Source organism: Monodelphis domestica, chromosome 3, assembly GCF_027887165.1.
Source record: "Monodelphis domestica isolate mMonDom1 chromosome 3, mMonDom1.pri, whole genome shotgun sequence".
In the NCBI taxonomy this organism is placed as follows: Eukaryota; Metazoa; Chordata; class Mammalia; order Didelphimorphia; family Didelphidae; genus Monodelphis; species Monodelphis domestica.
Window position 1 is genome coordinate 3004385 of NC_077229.1, and position 15192 is coordinate 3019576.

Sequence of the window (15192 nt, forward strand, 5' to 3'; positions counted from 1 at the left end):
CAAATGGCCATGACTAAGAGTTTAGCTATGAACCCGTGGACAGAAGTTGGACAGTACCTCATGGGGAGGAAGAGATCAAGTGAGAGTGTTTGGAGCTTTAGGGAGAAATGCTTTATTGTTTCCCGGAGTAAGAGTCATTAGCTCCTTAATTGTGGTAAAGGCTGAAGATGAAAGAATAATGGGCACCCTGCAGGGAGGAATAGTTGGTTTTAGATGAGGGAAGGGATGGACTTCCTTGCCCATGGAAAGAGATTTTCGTTGGCCAGGAGAAGAATGACTATTTCCTATGATCCTGAGTCCAGAGAGGAAAAGAAGGCAGCTGAGCTGGATGAGAGGTGGAGGATAAGAGTACTCTTCAGAGAGGTCCAGCTTTTGTTCAGTGAAATATGAGGCCAAGTTCTGAGCTCAGAAGGTGAGGCAGGAGGTAGGAGTAAGCCATGAGGTAGTTCTGGAGGCCATGGGAACATTTGGAAGTCGGCCTTGTTGGATGGCAAAGGCAATCCATGAGGGAGATGTAACAAGATTGCCTTATGTGAATTTCAAAACTACTGGACCCTATTCAGACAATTTTTTAGAAAATGGGATTTAGCTATTTCCTGATCAATAACAATAGAGATATTTAGAATAACAGAATCAGGTCAGAAGAAACTACAATCTCCACCCTACTCAGGGTAACAAGATTAGAAAGGGATGCAGGAAAACTCAAGATTTAATTATTTGAGAATATCTCCTTCAACAGACATGTGCAAAAAGGACAGACCTCTGGGAAGTCCTAGTTCAAGCTAGAGCCACCATTGGCACATGTGAGACACAGGAAGTGAGGTAGAGGACACTCAGGAGTTCTCAGGACTTCCTGGGAGGAGAGGTGAGGGGGTTGTTGGAGCCTGGTGCTTGGAGTGGAGGAGTCCACAGATTGTTCTCCATTTTGGTCATGTGAGTAATATGGACTTTGCCTCAGCTATCGAGGGCCTTGGGCCTTGGTATTTAAGCCCTATTTCTTTCCCTCCCTTTTCCCTCTCTCTCTCTCTTTCCCTCTAGTACTTTTCTTCCTCCTGTTTGTAATTAAAACACCATAAAAAGGTTGACTGGGCATGCTCTGTCCACAGTAGTAGACAATTCACTTTCAATCTTTTTCCTTTCATTTTCATTATCTATATAGTCAATCCTCTCTTCATAGGTATTACATCACTGGGTGCATGTAGACTAAATATTCCTATTATTTCATCATTTAGCTTCTCTGTAAGAATTATGTAATGTCATTCATGATAGCTTTCATCCTTATTTTTTTATTCTAGTATCTGAGATCAAATGTTAGAATTTGTACTCTTTTTGCATTTATCCAAGGTATAGAAGATTTTCTTCAGTTCCCAACTCCTTGAGAGAACTTATTACTTTTCTTTCAGTGCCTCTTTTCACTAAAAGAAAATCCTTCTAGTAAATACAATTTAAACAAAAACATGACATTTCACAAGCTTTAAAAGGTGTCTCATACATAGACTTCATCATACTTTTCTAAAGAAATGGGCAAGAATGCTTGTAAAATTCTCTTCCTATTTCCCATCTTATACAGATACTGGAATTTTCATGATATTCTTTTTAAAAATTCCAATACAGGGGGCAGCTGGGTAGATCAGTGGATTGAGAGCCAGGCTTAGGTTCTAGGTTTAAATCTGGCCTTAGACACTTCTCAGCTGTGTGACCCTGGGCAATTCACTTGACCCCCATTGTCTAGCCCTTACTACTCTTCTGCCTTGGAGCCAATACACAGTATTGACTCTGAGACGGAAGGAAAGGGTTTAAAAAAAAATTCCAATACAGATGGTGGTGCATTCTCATTGGACATCAGAAACTTGCTAGGATTTTTAACTAAAGGCAAGTCACAGGAGTTCTGCTGGTCTCAGGCTCTTTAACTATAACATGAAAAGAAAGCAAAACCAATGTTTTGCTAGGAGCATTGACAGAAAACCAAATTAGGGGCAGTCCCTTTTGGCATAAATGTGTACAATTACAATAAATGTTCAATCAAAAGTTCAGTCCAATCAAATCATATCCAAAGTTCATTCTTGATCTTGTGTAGGTTTTTGGCATCTTTCTGCAACAGTTCATTCTCTGGATATAAAAGTTTCAAGCTTCTTTCTTGAAGATCATTTCTCGAACAGAATCAAAATCTTTGATTTTTTATAACAGTAAAATCTTAAACAAAATTCAAAATTCTTGGATTTTCATAAATTGGTCTCAACTGCCAGGATTTTCGGTCAAGTCACTCATCCAACCTTTCTGAGTTGATGGTCTGAGTTAGTAATGTAATAAAGCCACCCTTTCCCAAGTCCCAGATTTGTTATAAAGAGCCAATGAGATCAAATGGTAGCCTCTTTATTATTTAAATTATTCTTTAGCTCTGAGGCAATGGTATTTTCAAAGGATGATTCATGCCCTTTAAAGTTGGAAGACTTTTCTTCTTACCTGAGGACATAGGATATGAAGCAGCTTATGATCTGACAGTCAAGGAAAGGAGTTGAGAGTTATATACGTGCATATGTCTCTCTATATGTATGTTTTACCGTTTGTTTTTTCTTAGCAGGAGAAATCAGTCCTGAAATTCAGGTGAATCCAACAGAGGTGAGCTTTCCTGTGGAAGAAATGAACCTACAAAAATCCATTAGTGATGGTCCTGATAACTTTGCTTCCACGGAATTCTGTGTTGCATCTCAAAATTCGTCTCATGTTGAACATCAGAGAATGCATCCTGAGAAACAATCTAGTAAAAATAATCAATGTGGACAGACTGTTATGCACAGGACCAGTCTTTCTGAACATCGGAAAATCCACACTGCTAAAAAACCTTATGAATGCAAGCAATGTGGAAAGGCATTCAGTCGGAATGCCCATCTTGTTGTACATCAGCGAACCCACACTGGGGAGAAACCTTATGAATGTGTGCAATGTGGAAAGGCCTATAGTCGGAATTCCCAACTTGCTGCACATCAGCGAACCCACACTGGGGAGAAACCTTATGAATGTGTGCAATGTGGAAAGGCATTCAGTATGAGTTCCTATCTTGCTATACATCAGAAAATTCACACTGGGGAGAAACCTTATGAGTGTAAGCAATGTGGAAAGGCATTCACTCAGAGCTCCACTCTTTATCAACATCACAGAATCCACACTGGGGAGACACCTTATAAATGCAAGCAATGTGGAAAGGCATTCATTTGGAAATCCTATCTTTCTGTACATCAGAGAATCCACACTGGAGAGACACCTTATCAATGCAAGCAATGTGGAAAGACATTCAATTGGAAGTCCTGTCTTACTGTACATGAGAGAATCCACACTGGGGAAAAATCTATTGAATGCAAGGTATGTGGACAGACATTTGCTATGAGATCCTATCTTGTTGTACATCGAAGAGTCCATACTGGGGAGAAACCTTTTAAATGCAATCAATGTGGAAAGGCATTCAGTATGAGTTCAAGTCTTGGGAAACATCAGAGAATCCACACGGGGGAGAAACCTTATGAATGCAAGCAATGTGGAAAGGCATTCAGTGTGAGCTCCAGTCTTGTTGTACATAAGAGAATGCACACGGGGGAAAAACCTTATGAATGTGTGCATTGTGGAAAGGCATTCAGGATAAACTCCAGTCTTGTGAAACATCTGAGAACCCACACGGGGGAGAAACCTTATGAATGCAAGCAATGTGGAAAGGCATTCAGTATGAGCTCCAGTCTTGTGAAACATCAGAGAACCCACACAGGGGAAAAACCTTATAAATGCCAGCAATGTGGAAGGGCATTCAGTATAAGCTCCAGTCTTGTTTTACATCAGAGAATTCATACTGGGGAGAAACCTTATGAATGCAAGGAATGTGGAAAGACATTCAGTCGGAGCTCCAGTGTTTTTCTACATCGGAGAATCCACACTGGGGAGAAACCTTATGAATGCAAGCAATGTGGAAAGGCATTCAGTGTAAGCTCCAGTCTTGTTTTACATCAGAGAATCCACACTGGGGAGAAACCTTATGAATGTATGGAATGTGGAAAGACATTCATTGTAAGTTCCAATCTTGCTGTACATCAGAAAATCCACACTAGGGAGAAATATTATGAATGCAAGCAATGTGGAAAGGTATTCAAGATAAACTCCAGTTTTCTGAAACATCAGAGAATGCACACTGGGGAGACACCTTATGAATGAAAGCAATGTGGAAAGACATTCAATCAGAGATCCTATCTTTCTGTACATCAGAGAATCCACACTGAGGAGACACCTTATTAATGCAATCAATGTGGAAAGACATTCATTAGGAGCTCACAACTTGTTTAACATCATTAAATTATAACCATGAAAATGTGGGTTTTAAGACTGTGAATTGCCAAAAACTGTAAAGGTTTTCGCCAAACTGTAAAGATAATTTTTATTGTCTTGATTTAAATAAAAATAAGTTGTCACCATGGGAAAAATCCAAAATATGAAAATACCCAAGTTTGCTTGATTTTATGGAGATTTTAATTAATACAAATGAAGGAATTAAGGGATGTAAAATTGAGATTTGAACTCTGGACTCCATTCCACAGGAGTCTTTTCTCTAGCCCCCAGAGTGCTTTGTAATCACATTGAATTCTTGCCTGGGCAAGAACACAAATGATTATTTAAAGGAGTTATCCACTTACTGAGGCTCTCCTTTTTGGACTTCCATTTTGGAGCAGATGCGTCTCTTCCATAGTGAGTGAGGTGATCTTGTCTAGGCCTCTGGCCTAGGCACGTGTTTTTTCGTATTCTGTATTTTCTTTAATCTTTAACCTTTAATAAACCTCTAAAAATATAATATTCCTTGCAGAGAGAAACTAATTTCTACCTGCCTCAGTCTCCCCTAAATTACAATATTTACAGTTGGTGACCTAATGGGAGGAAAAACCCTCAATCTTCTGATTTAATCTTTAATAGCTGGGGCCTAGAAATTTTTTTAAGCCACGTTTTTCCAAGATGATTTTTAGAAAACTATCTTGATCAGCTCCTGCCTGCAGCCTCTCCGGCTCCTGCTTTTGCTCTTGGCCTCTCACCTGGTTCCCGAGCTCCCAGCCCTGATTGTCTTTTTTTTTTACTCTCGCAAACCTGTTGATCAGTGCCTGCCTGCCTCTGCCATCCACTTCGGACAGCCGCTTCTCCCGGCCCCACCCCAGCTGCCCGCTTTGCTCGGCTTTGCTTGTCTGTGCTCCAGCTCTGGCCCAGGCCCTGCCAACCCCAGAGGACTTTCTCTTGCTCACCTGGCGTACCTGATTCAACCAAGATTGCAATCACCTGGTGACCTGCCTGCCCTACAAACCCAGTTCCTTGGAGCAGATTTCTTGGGACTCATTTCTATCAGCTGGTAACAAAATGGGGGGGGCGGGGAGGGGGGAGGCTGTTTTGTCTCCACGTGGGTGGCCTGGGCTCCACGTGGACTGGGGCAGGAGGAGGTATCAGAGCAGTGGAGAGAGAATGGGTGTCTCAGCGAACCGATAGCCAGGCCTAAAGACATGTGGTCCTGGGTTAAAATCTGGCCTCAGATACTTCTCAGCTGTGGGGCCCTGCATGGGTCCCTTAACCCCCATTGCTTAGCCCTTATCACTCTGCCTTCGGACAATAGGCATTTAAATGGAAAGGAAATTAAAGGACTGGAGGTTCTAAAGTATTTCAGACTCCAATGGTTTATACAAATCTCTGTAAATTTATTGCATTTCCTGATCTGTTTAAGATATAACTTTGTGATTTTAAATTCATATATTACTGGATTGAATATTATTCTGTTCCACTGAAGGTTGATTGAATTTATTTTAAATGTACTGAGATAACCACTGTTAAATTCTGTTGTTTTTCCCCTATAACTGTGCTGAACAAATATTATTGTAATTAAGCCCATATTGGAATTTAAACAATCTCTGGTTATTTTTGCCTGCCCCTACCACGAGGTAAGGCCAATAGTAGCTGAAGTGAAATACAATTATAATCCCCAACCTTCCCACATTTCTAAATATGTGAATGGAAGTTGGGCAGTTAATCTCAGGGCATTTGTATCCCTATAAGGCTCCAAAAAAGGAGCACCCCCTTTATTTATACTTTTCAGCTCTTTACTTTTCTTGCACCAGAATGATATATAGATTTCTTGATTATGTTCTTAACCCAAGATGAGTTTTACTTTGTTTTAAAAAAGTGTTTGAATACCAAGGTTGAAAGATTGCTATGTTTGTAAAAATTGTGACATATCCATCATTTCATAGGCTTGTAAATGTCATACAACTTATGTGAAATGTGAAAGTGTTTTTGTTTGCTATTGTAATTAATTGGGCTATTGAGAATTTGGGGGAATATTGATATCTACATATTTGTACTACTGTTCAATTCATTTGCCTCATACTCACAGTGATCATGGCCAGATATTAAGAGGAAATGGATCTCATTTTTGGTGAAATCTTTATTTTGTAATCTTTTTTTTCTTAGCTGACACAGAATGTCAATGATTATAAGCTATTTTTAAATTTTTTAAAAGCTCTTTTATTATTATATTTTCTTGCATGTGCAATATACTATTTCAAGTTTTTTTAATTTTTTTCTCTCCTTTTTATATTTAAAGCACATGTCAACAGCATTAAGGTTTTGATTTTTCAGTACTACAAGTTAGAAATAACATTTGTCAGAGCATGCCCAACAAGCTTTGACTATAAAAACCATGCCACTAATTATTTAAATAAATTATGGGACTTTGCTTAATGATTCTGTCTGATTCCAGGACAAGATATACACAAAAGAGCCTTTGCACAGGGCCAAAGAAAAGCCAATCCAGGATGGATTGATGCACTTCTAGACCAATACAAAGGTTTTGAACCTAGTGTGAGACTTGGGCTTACGACACTTGACTTGTTAAGATGTAGGTCTTCCTTGTGTCCACACTCACTCTGAAGATACTCACAGAGGAGTATCCCCAAACTTGGCATCATTGCTTTGATCATTTTGATTGGGCCCTGATTCAAGGACCTGTTATAGATTTATTTTTCTTTCACTTGGAATTTTTACACATAAGACTTTGATAGTCTATATTTTCATCCAGTTTTTTCTTTTTCTTTCTTTTTTTATTTTTTCGATATCTTTTTAATATTTCTTGCCAATTGATTCATATACCTCCTACCTCAGCCATACATCCCTAAATGATCCTGTATTTGCCAATCACCCTCTTAACGGGGGGAATGTAAAAAATATTATTTAAATTGCAACATTTAAATTCCTTTTGAGAAGAATTTTAGGTAAAGAAGATGCTACTTCTCTGAATCCAGAACTGAACTGTTGGGGAAGATACCATGAAGAAGCCTCCAGACCAGCCAGCTGCACAAAAAATGGAACTTTGGGTGTAGTTGATTGAACATTTATTTGTATGTATACTTTTATGCCAAAGGGGACTGCCCCCTAACTGGCTTTTTGTCAATGCGTCCAGCAATTATTGGTTTTGTTTTTTTTCTCTTATCCTCAAATTATTGTAATCTTTAAATTGATTATGTTTTTATGATCCTTTGGGGAAGGACTTCTCAGAGGATCAAATGGGGGGGGGAGGGGAATGTAAAATTGAGATTTGAACTCTGGACTCCATTCCCCAGGAGTCCTTTCTCTAGCCCCCAGAGTGCTTTGTAATCACATTGAATTCTCGCCTGGGTGAGAACACAAATGATTATTTAACGGTGTTCTCCACCTACTGAGGCTCTCTTTTTTGGACTTCCATTTTGGAGCAGACGCGTCTCTTCCATAATGTGAGGTGATCTTGGCCTCTGGCCTAGGCACGTGTTTTTCTTATGCTGTATTTTCTTTAATCTTTAACCTTTAATAAACCTCTAAAAATATAATACTCCTTACAGAGAGAAACTAATTTCTACCTGCCTCAGTCTCCCCTAAATTTCAATCTTTACAGGGAAGAAAGTAACAGAAAATAGTGGAAAGGGCTTAGGTGAAATGGCATAGTCCTGAGCCTTAAGGGTGGCTAGTCAGTCTTTATCACTCACCACAAGATCGTCCCAAGCAAAACTTCAATCCTTTACTGAAATCCTCAATTCTTGAACTGCGTTCAGACACTCAGCACTTCCAAACTAACTCCAACCTTCAACTATGTTCAGAGCCCCTCCTCTGAACTCCTCACCTCCTTTTAAAGAGAATCTTCTCTTATGTCACCTCTCCCAAATTTTCACATCTACCAATCATAGTAGATGCTTTTCCCCAGAACTGTCCATTCTTAGTTCACATCTCTCTTTTTTTATCATCTTCTCTGATTAGATTTATTTTCTGGGTTTTTCATGTCTTTGCTAAGCTTGCCCTTTGGAAGTTCCTTGACCTTTTAGTGGTTAATTTAACCTTTATAGGTACTTATCAGCCTTTTGTATTAGATCTAGAAACAGACCACCTAGCTTAAGGTTTTTGCTCCATGATAAGTATGAGTCTGGGACTTTTCATTATTCCACCAGGAATTTGTAACTTTATCTTGCCCTAAGGCACTGTCTGAGTGGGGTGGAATAATTTCAAAGTTCTCAATACATTCCTGACTAAGTACCTCAATGACTAGTCTCTCCATTGATCATTTAATAAAATCATCTTGTAGTCCTAAATTACTTCTAACTACAGATGTATACAATATTCTATTTTCTAAGAGAACATTGGAGTAGTGAGGGTGGAATAGAAAAGAAAGTAAAACCAATGTTTTGCTAGGCGCATTGACAACCAAATTAGGAGCATCCTCTTTGGCATAAAAGCATACATTTACAATAAATGTTAGATCAAACTTCAGTTCAATCAACCATATCCAAAGTTCATTCTGGATCTTCTTGATGTAGTGTGGGTTTTCTGGCATCTTTCTGCAACAGTTAATTCTCTGCATTTAATTGTTAGCGAGCTTCTTCCTTGATCTTTTCTTGACCAAAAAATCAAAAATCTTGGAAATTTATTAACATGCAATACTCCTGAGGTGGGTGTTAAAAAACATCCAGTTCATCTCAGGATACAATGTTGAGTTGTTGGGGTGTATGACTCAACTATCAAGAGAAGAGAAAATAAAACAACCAAAAACATGGGGGGAAATTTTTCAAAATAAGCCCTTGTAGAGGTTAAATTTAAAGTAATTTCTATCCCACAAGTCCGTCTGACAGAAGGCAGTAATATTTCACTTTTCCATTTGCAACCAAGACTACAGGAAGTTGCATAGTAGAAGAAAAAGGAACTAGAATTCTATTTTATAGGGAAGTGTTCCTTCGTTTGATTTTTGACATTCTTAGGGATATAGGAAGCCAGGATGATAGTTAAACTTTTGTACTTATATGAATACTTAACAAAAAGTGTAGATACAAGGAAGTTCTATGACTTACCATGTCAAGCCTTGCAACTTCAACTCCAACATTAGTTTTTCCCTATGTGCTCTTTTTGGCACTATTCAGGTTAAGTGTACATAAAAACAAGTCTGTTTTTATCCCTTTTTCTGAAATCAGATATAGACATTAATCACAGTCCCATAATATTTTATCAATAAATGGCAGGTTCCCATACTTTAAAGGAAAAAGTTAATTATGCTAATCAAAAAAGAAAAACAATAAAATCAGAGGAAAAAATCAGGAATTCAATGTGTTCTCGAAAAACAGAATCCACATATTAGTGGATTATTATCTCCAATGAACATGATAGGGTAGAGTCAATCAGTCTAAACAGAAGATGGTTTTTTCACATGTGAGCAGTGAATCCAAGAGTCCTTTTCTCCAACCTTTATAGATGTTGGAGTAGTTAACAATATTTGGAATGGTCCTTCCCAGGAAGGCTGAGTTGCTTGAAATTCTTAATATACACTATCTCCTGCGTTCAGGTCATGAATAGAATAATGTATTGGTCCAGCTTTTACTGCAGCTCTGGATTCATGAAGTTCATGTAGTTTGTGCTGTAAATCCTGTATATAGGAAGCAATAGTATTATGTCCCCCTAATAGTGATATATATGTAGGGGAAAAAGGTTTAACCTGTATAGAGGTTGGTGTCTAAAAACCATCTCAAATGGTGAGATGTGTAGGTCTCCTCCAGGCCTACTTCTAAGATAAGATAGGGCCAGAGCGAGGATTTCAGGCCATTCTACACTTGTCTCAGTGCATAATTTGCCAATCATAGTTTTAAATTATTTGTTCATCCTTTCCACTTGGTCTGAGTTCTGGAGATGATATGGAACATGTTATTTGGAAGTTATCCCCAAGCAAGAATGTATCTGCTTTAGGACAGGATCAGTAAAATGACTTCCTCTATCTGAATCAATATGTGCTGGTAGGCCAAACCAAGGAATTATTTCTTTTAAAAGTACCTTAGCAACAAAATCCGCTGTGGTTCGGGTCGCAGGAAACGTTTACGGCCATCTGGTTAGTTGATTTACTATGATGAGACAAAGTTTATAATGTCCAGCATTTGGCATTGTTGGGAAATCTATCTGTAGGTTTTCAAAAGGTGTGTAAGCCAGAGGACCCATCAAAGGGTGCCATGCCATGAAAGGCATGTGGGTTTTAAGCTTGGCAGGTAGAGCAGCCTGAACATACTTTAGAGGCTATAATGGTTATACCTGGGGCTATCCATATTCTCTTAACAGAGCCCACGAAGCCCTGAGTTCCAAAGTGACCGTTTTTATGAATAGATAGGCTGATAGGATAGCCATTTTTAGATCTGATAGAGCTGACAAGTGTTTAGGCTCTAATTTGAGGGGTTCAGGGACCGAATCCTTCGTTATAGCTATAAGGTGTTTAGTAATTTCCCCATAACAAGAAATCCATTGTCTGCAAAACCCTGTTGCTCCTTAAATTGCTCTTAACTGTTTCTTAGTGGTAGGAGAGCTTTAATTTTGAATATTTTCAATTTGTTTTGCAGAAATATAGTTTGCACCAGCAGTCAGGATGAACCCCAAACATTCTACTTTAGGGAGACACCACTGAACCTTATCCTTCGAGATTTTATGTCCTCTTATGCAATTCCAAAAGAAGGTGTTTGCTATCTTCCTGACATGCTTCTGCGTCTGTTGAAGCCAATAGTAGATCATCTACATTTTTGATTAGTTTGCTATTTTTTAATGTTATATTATCTGTGTCTTGGCTCAAAATTTCCGGAAATAAATTCAGCCTTTCCACATAACCCTGGGGCAGATGACTCCATTTTTTGGGAGACCTTCCAGGTGAAAGCAAAAATATGCCCAGAGTTCTCATGTATGGGGATGGAAAAGAAAGCTGAGCACAAGTCTACTACTGCAAAGTACATAGCTGTTCTAGGAATAGAGAAAATAATAGTATTCATGTTGGAAACTGCAGTGTCTTTTTTAACGTGGTTATTCAGTGCCCTCATATCCTGTATGAATCTATAGAGGTGCTTGCTATTGGGCCCCCTTTTTGGTTTTTTATCGTGCATGATAGGTGTGTTGTATTCGGATTTACAAGGGATTGTTATTCCCTGACTAATTAATGAGTTAATTACTGGGGTAATACCCTCAATTGCTTTTTTGAGAGGGTTTACTGCAGAATGGAATGAGGTGGGCTAGATTTTGTTTTTATCTGCCTAGGAACAGCCGATTTAAGTAAACCTACAGTGGAAGAAGATGTAGCCCAAAGAGACTGGTATATTTGTAGGTATTTTAAAAGTGGGAGGCTCTTTTGCCTCCTGGCTCTCTGAGAGAAGTACAGGGAGTAAATTTAAAGATTTCTCTGATACTTCCAATGATAAAGAACCATCTGGTGAACAAGTTATTGTGGCTCTGAGCTTGCATAGAAGGTCCCTCCCCAGCAAATTTAACGGGGAGTCAGGCATCAAAAGGAAGGAATGTTGTACTTCTAGGGGTCCTACACACACCATTCTAGGGGGAAGTTTTTTAACTCTTTGGGGTATTCCCGATACTCCCCCTACACTTTGTGTAATCAAAGAATTAGCAATTTAAATCAGGTACATTCTTTAAGACAGACCTGGTAGCTCCAGTGTCTAAAAGACAATTATAATAGGTGTTACCCACCTTTAAGGGAACATGGGGTTCATTAGTATGGGGAAGGCAGTGGATAGGGACAACAGGTAGTAGGACAACAGTGTCTGGAAAATCAATGTTTGTATCTTCTGATCCCCCCCCCCCCCCCAAACACACACACACCTTCATTGTGTTTGGGACATTTCTTGGGCACTGGGCTGAAGGGAACCACCCTGAGGGGCATTAGAACCTTGAGTATTTTTTGGACGAGCACCATTTCTTATATAATGTTGTTGGATACTATTTTCTTCATTTGGAGCATTGTCATTATTTTCCCAATTCCTGTTTCTAAAATTTTTGTTTCTAAAGTTCTTATTTCTATATTTATTATACTTATTAATATAATTTCTTAAATTCTGGTTTCTATGATTATCATCATCATTTCTATAGTTATTATTTCTAAAGTTGTTATTAAACTGCGTATTCCTTCAAATAATCATGAGAAAAGTTCTAAATTCTGTCATTCTGTGGCCCTTCTTCCCACAGAAGTGGCAGGTTACTATTTTATCCCTGGATTCCTGCAAAAGGGCTATGGTCACTCCCTTATTTTTCAATTTTCTTTTTAATATTTGAATTACTTTCTTTAAGTCTTCCACTAACGTATTGTGTTCCTCAGGTCTTTTACACAACCTTTATAAACATAGGTTGCTACTCTCCTCAATTGTTCGAGGTCCATAGAGTCCCAAATAGGACAGCTAGTTCTAAAGCAGTCTTTTACCACTGAAGAACAATTCTCAACAAATTGCCTACGTATTTGCCTAATGTCCATTTCTCTGGATAAATCAAGGTCCATATATGTATTTCCTTCGTCAATAAGTCTGTCCATAAACTGGGAGGGTGTTTCATCAATATCTTGTCGGGTTCTTTCAAATTATGAACATTTTTCAGGTCTTTCTTAGCATGCTCTCAAATATGTCAATAATGCTTCTCTGGTCTGGTTTAGTTTTGTATAATCTGCTTCAACATTGGGGTTCCAATGTGGATCTTCAGTTGACCAGTAATATCCTTTCCTCCCTTGCTTCTGATTAGGCAGAGAAGATACTGTTTTTTTCTCTTTTTGTTAAAAATGTCTTAAAACAAATTTTCAACATCCATCCAAGTGTGGTCAGAAGTTCTGAATATGTTCTCTAATTGTTTTAATAATTAATATTGGTTCTTCCTCAAATGATGGAAGATCTTAAATTTATTCAAATCCTCAGGGTTAAAAGGTGTGTGATGTTCTGCAGACACCAGGTTTCCATTTCCCTTTAAGGGAATAACCATTCTGAATTATTTGATACTCCTGTTTCTGTTTCTAGGCTTCTTAATCCATTCTCAATGGGGTAGGTATGAGAAAAAGAAGGGTTGGGCACACGGATGGAGAGGGTATGTCGTTGACCCACAGTGCCAGAAGTATCAGAGGTAGGAAGGATATGGGAATTGAATTGGGCAGGGTGGGAAGGAGGGTCAAAGGAATTAAGGGTTAGTAGCTGGGGGAAAAGATGCAGAGGTTTTAGGTTTGGAGGAATGAGTAGGGTGTGAACTCATGGTGGAGGCATTAGGGTGGTTAATATGGGTTGAGTGTAAGCTTAGGGTGGAGGTGGTAGAATGGTCAGCATGGGTGGGCATGAACTTAGAGTGGAGAGTGTGGGATTAGAAGCATGGGCAGGGTGTGAAACTGGGGCTGAGCAATTGGGGCAGGGGGAGTATTGGGTTGGTTAGGAGCATTAGTGTTTTTCATGAAAGCTATGAGCTCGAGCTCCCTCACACTTTTCTCTAACAACTCAAGCCCAGTATTTAGTTCTGCATTTTAAGGAAATACAATATTACAGCTACAACAATCAAAATCTCAAGGGAAAGTAGTATGTCAATTAGACTTTGCCATAAGTTCCATGGGATGAGCCCTTTCAGAGAGACAAAGAATTCTATATTTACACATTTGGTCATGGAGCTGATGAGCCAGCTGTTACATAAGTTGAAGACCAATGTTTGTACTGTGAAAAGAACAATGTATTTACTGAAAAGCCAGTTGTTAACTGTTGTGGGCTGGCTTTAACCCCATATTTCTAAAGTAAACGTGGGGGGCAGGACAAGGCCAAAAGCTTTTCCTAGGTAATTCTTAATTCTAATTTAGGCAGTTGTTCCCTAAAGGAAAGGAGATTTCGAAAGTGCTCTCCTATTCAGGACCTTAGGGCCCTGTTGCTAAGATTTAAAACAGCTGTGTTCTATTTAATTTAAGGAGAAATCGAAATGTTTTTTACTTACCCGCTCTTGCAGCTGTGTTTTGAGGCTGAGTTAGCACATTTAAAAAGAACTGACTAACAGAAGCAAGTAGTAGATAGAGAAAGGAAATAGATTTCACAGACAGTTTTGAGGGTTTTTGTCATAAACTTTGCGGTCAGCCATAAACTGTAACCGCGAAAATGTGGGTTTCAAGACTGTGAATTGCCAAAACTGCACAGCCCCTCCTCTGAACTCCTGCCCTCCTTTTAAAGAGAATCTTCTATTATGTCACCTCCCCCAAATTTTCACATCTACCAATCACAGTAGACGCTTTTTCCCAGAACTGTCTGTTCTTAGTTCCTATTTGTTTTATTATCATCTTCTGATTAGATTATGTCTTCTGAGTATTTCACATCTCTTTGCTAAGCTTGCCCTTTGTAAGTTGCTTGACCTTTTAGTGATTAATTTAACCTTTATAGGTACTTATCAGTCTTTTGTATTAGATCTAAAAATAGACCTAGCTCAAGGTTTTTGCTCCACTATAAGTATGAGTCTGGGACTTTTCATTGTTCCATCAGGAGTTTACAACTTTATCTTCCCCATAGGCACTGTCTGAGCAGGGTGGAGTAATTTTAAAGTTCTCAATACATTCCTGATCAAGTACCTCCATTGTTAAATGTGGGGAATAGCTTAATCAAATGTTCTAAGGTATAGTCTGAGCAATTTTAAGATTCACAGCATCCACACTGGGGAGAAACCTTATGAATGCAAGGATTTTGGAAAGATATTCAGTTGGAATTTCCATCTTGCTGTGCTTCAGAAAACCTACACTGCACAGAACCATAAAAATAAAAGCTGTGTGGAAAGATCTTCATATTCGGTGCCAGTCTTGTTACTGTATGAAGGAAATTTTCTCTCCCCACCTTTCTAGGGCAGCATTGCGTAATTAGAAAT

At 38.7% G+C, this 15192-nt stretch overlaps 1 pseudogene; it reads left to right on the forward strand.

The window, feature by feature from the left end:
- Positions 1-2640: 2640 nt before the first annotated feature.
- LOC130457867 (zinc finger protein 420-like) lies at positions 2641-15106 on the forward strand (annotated as a pseudogene).
- Positions 15107-15192: the final 86 nt, after the last annotated feature.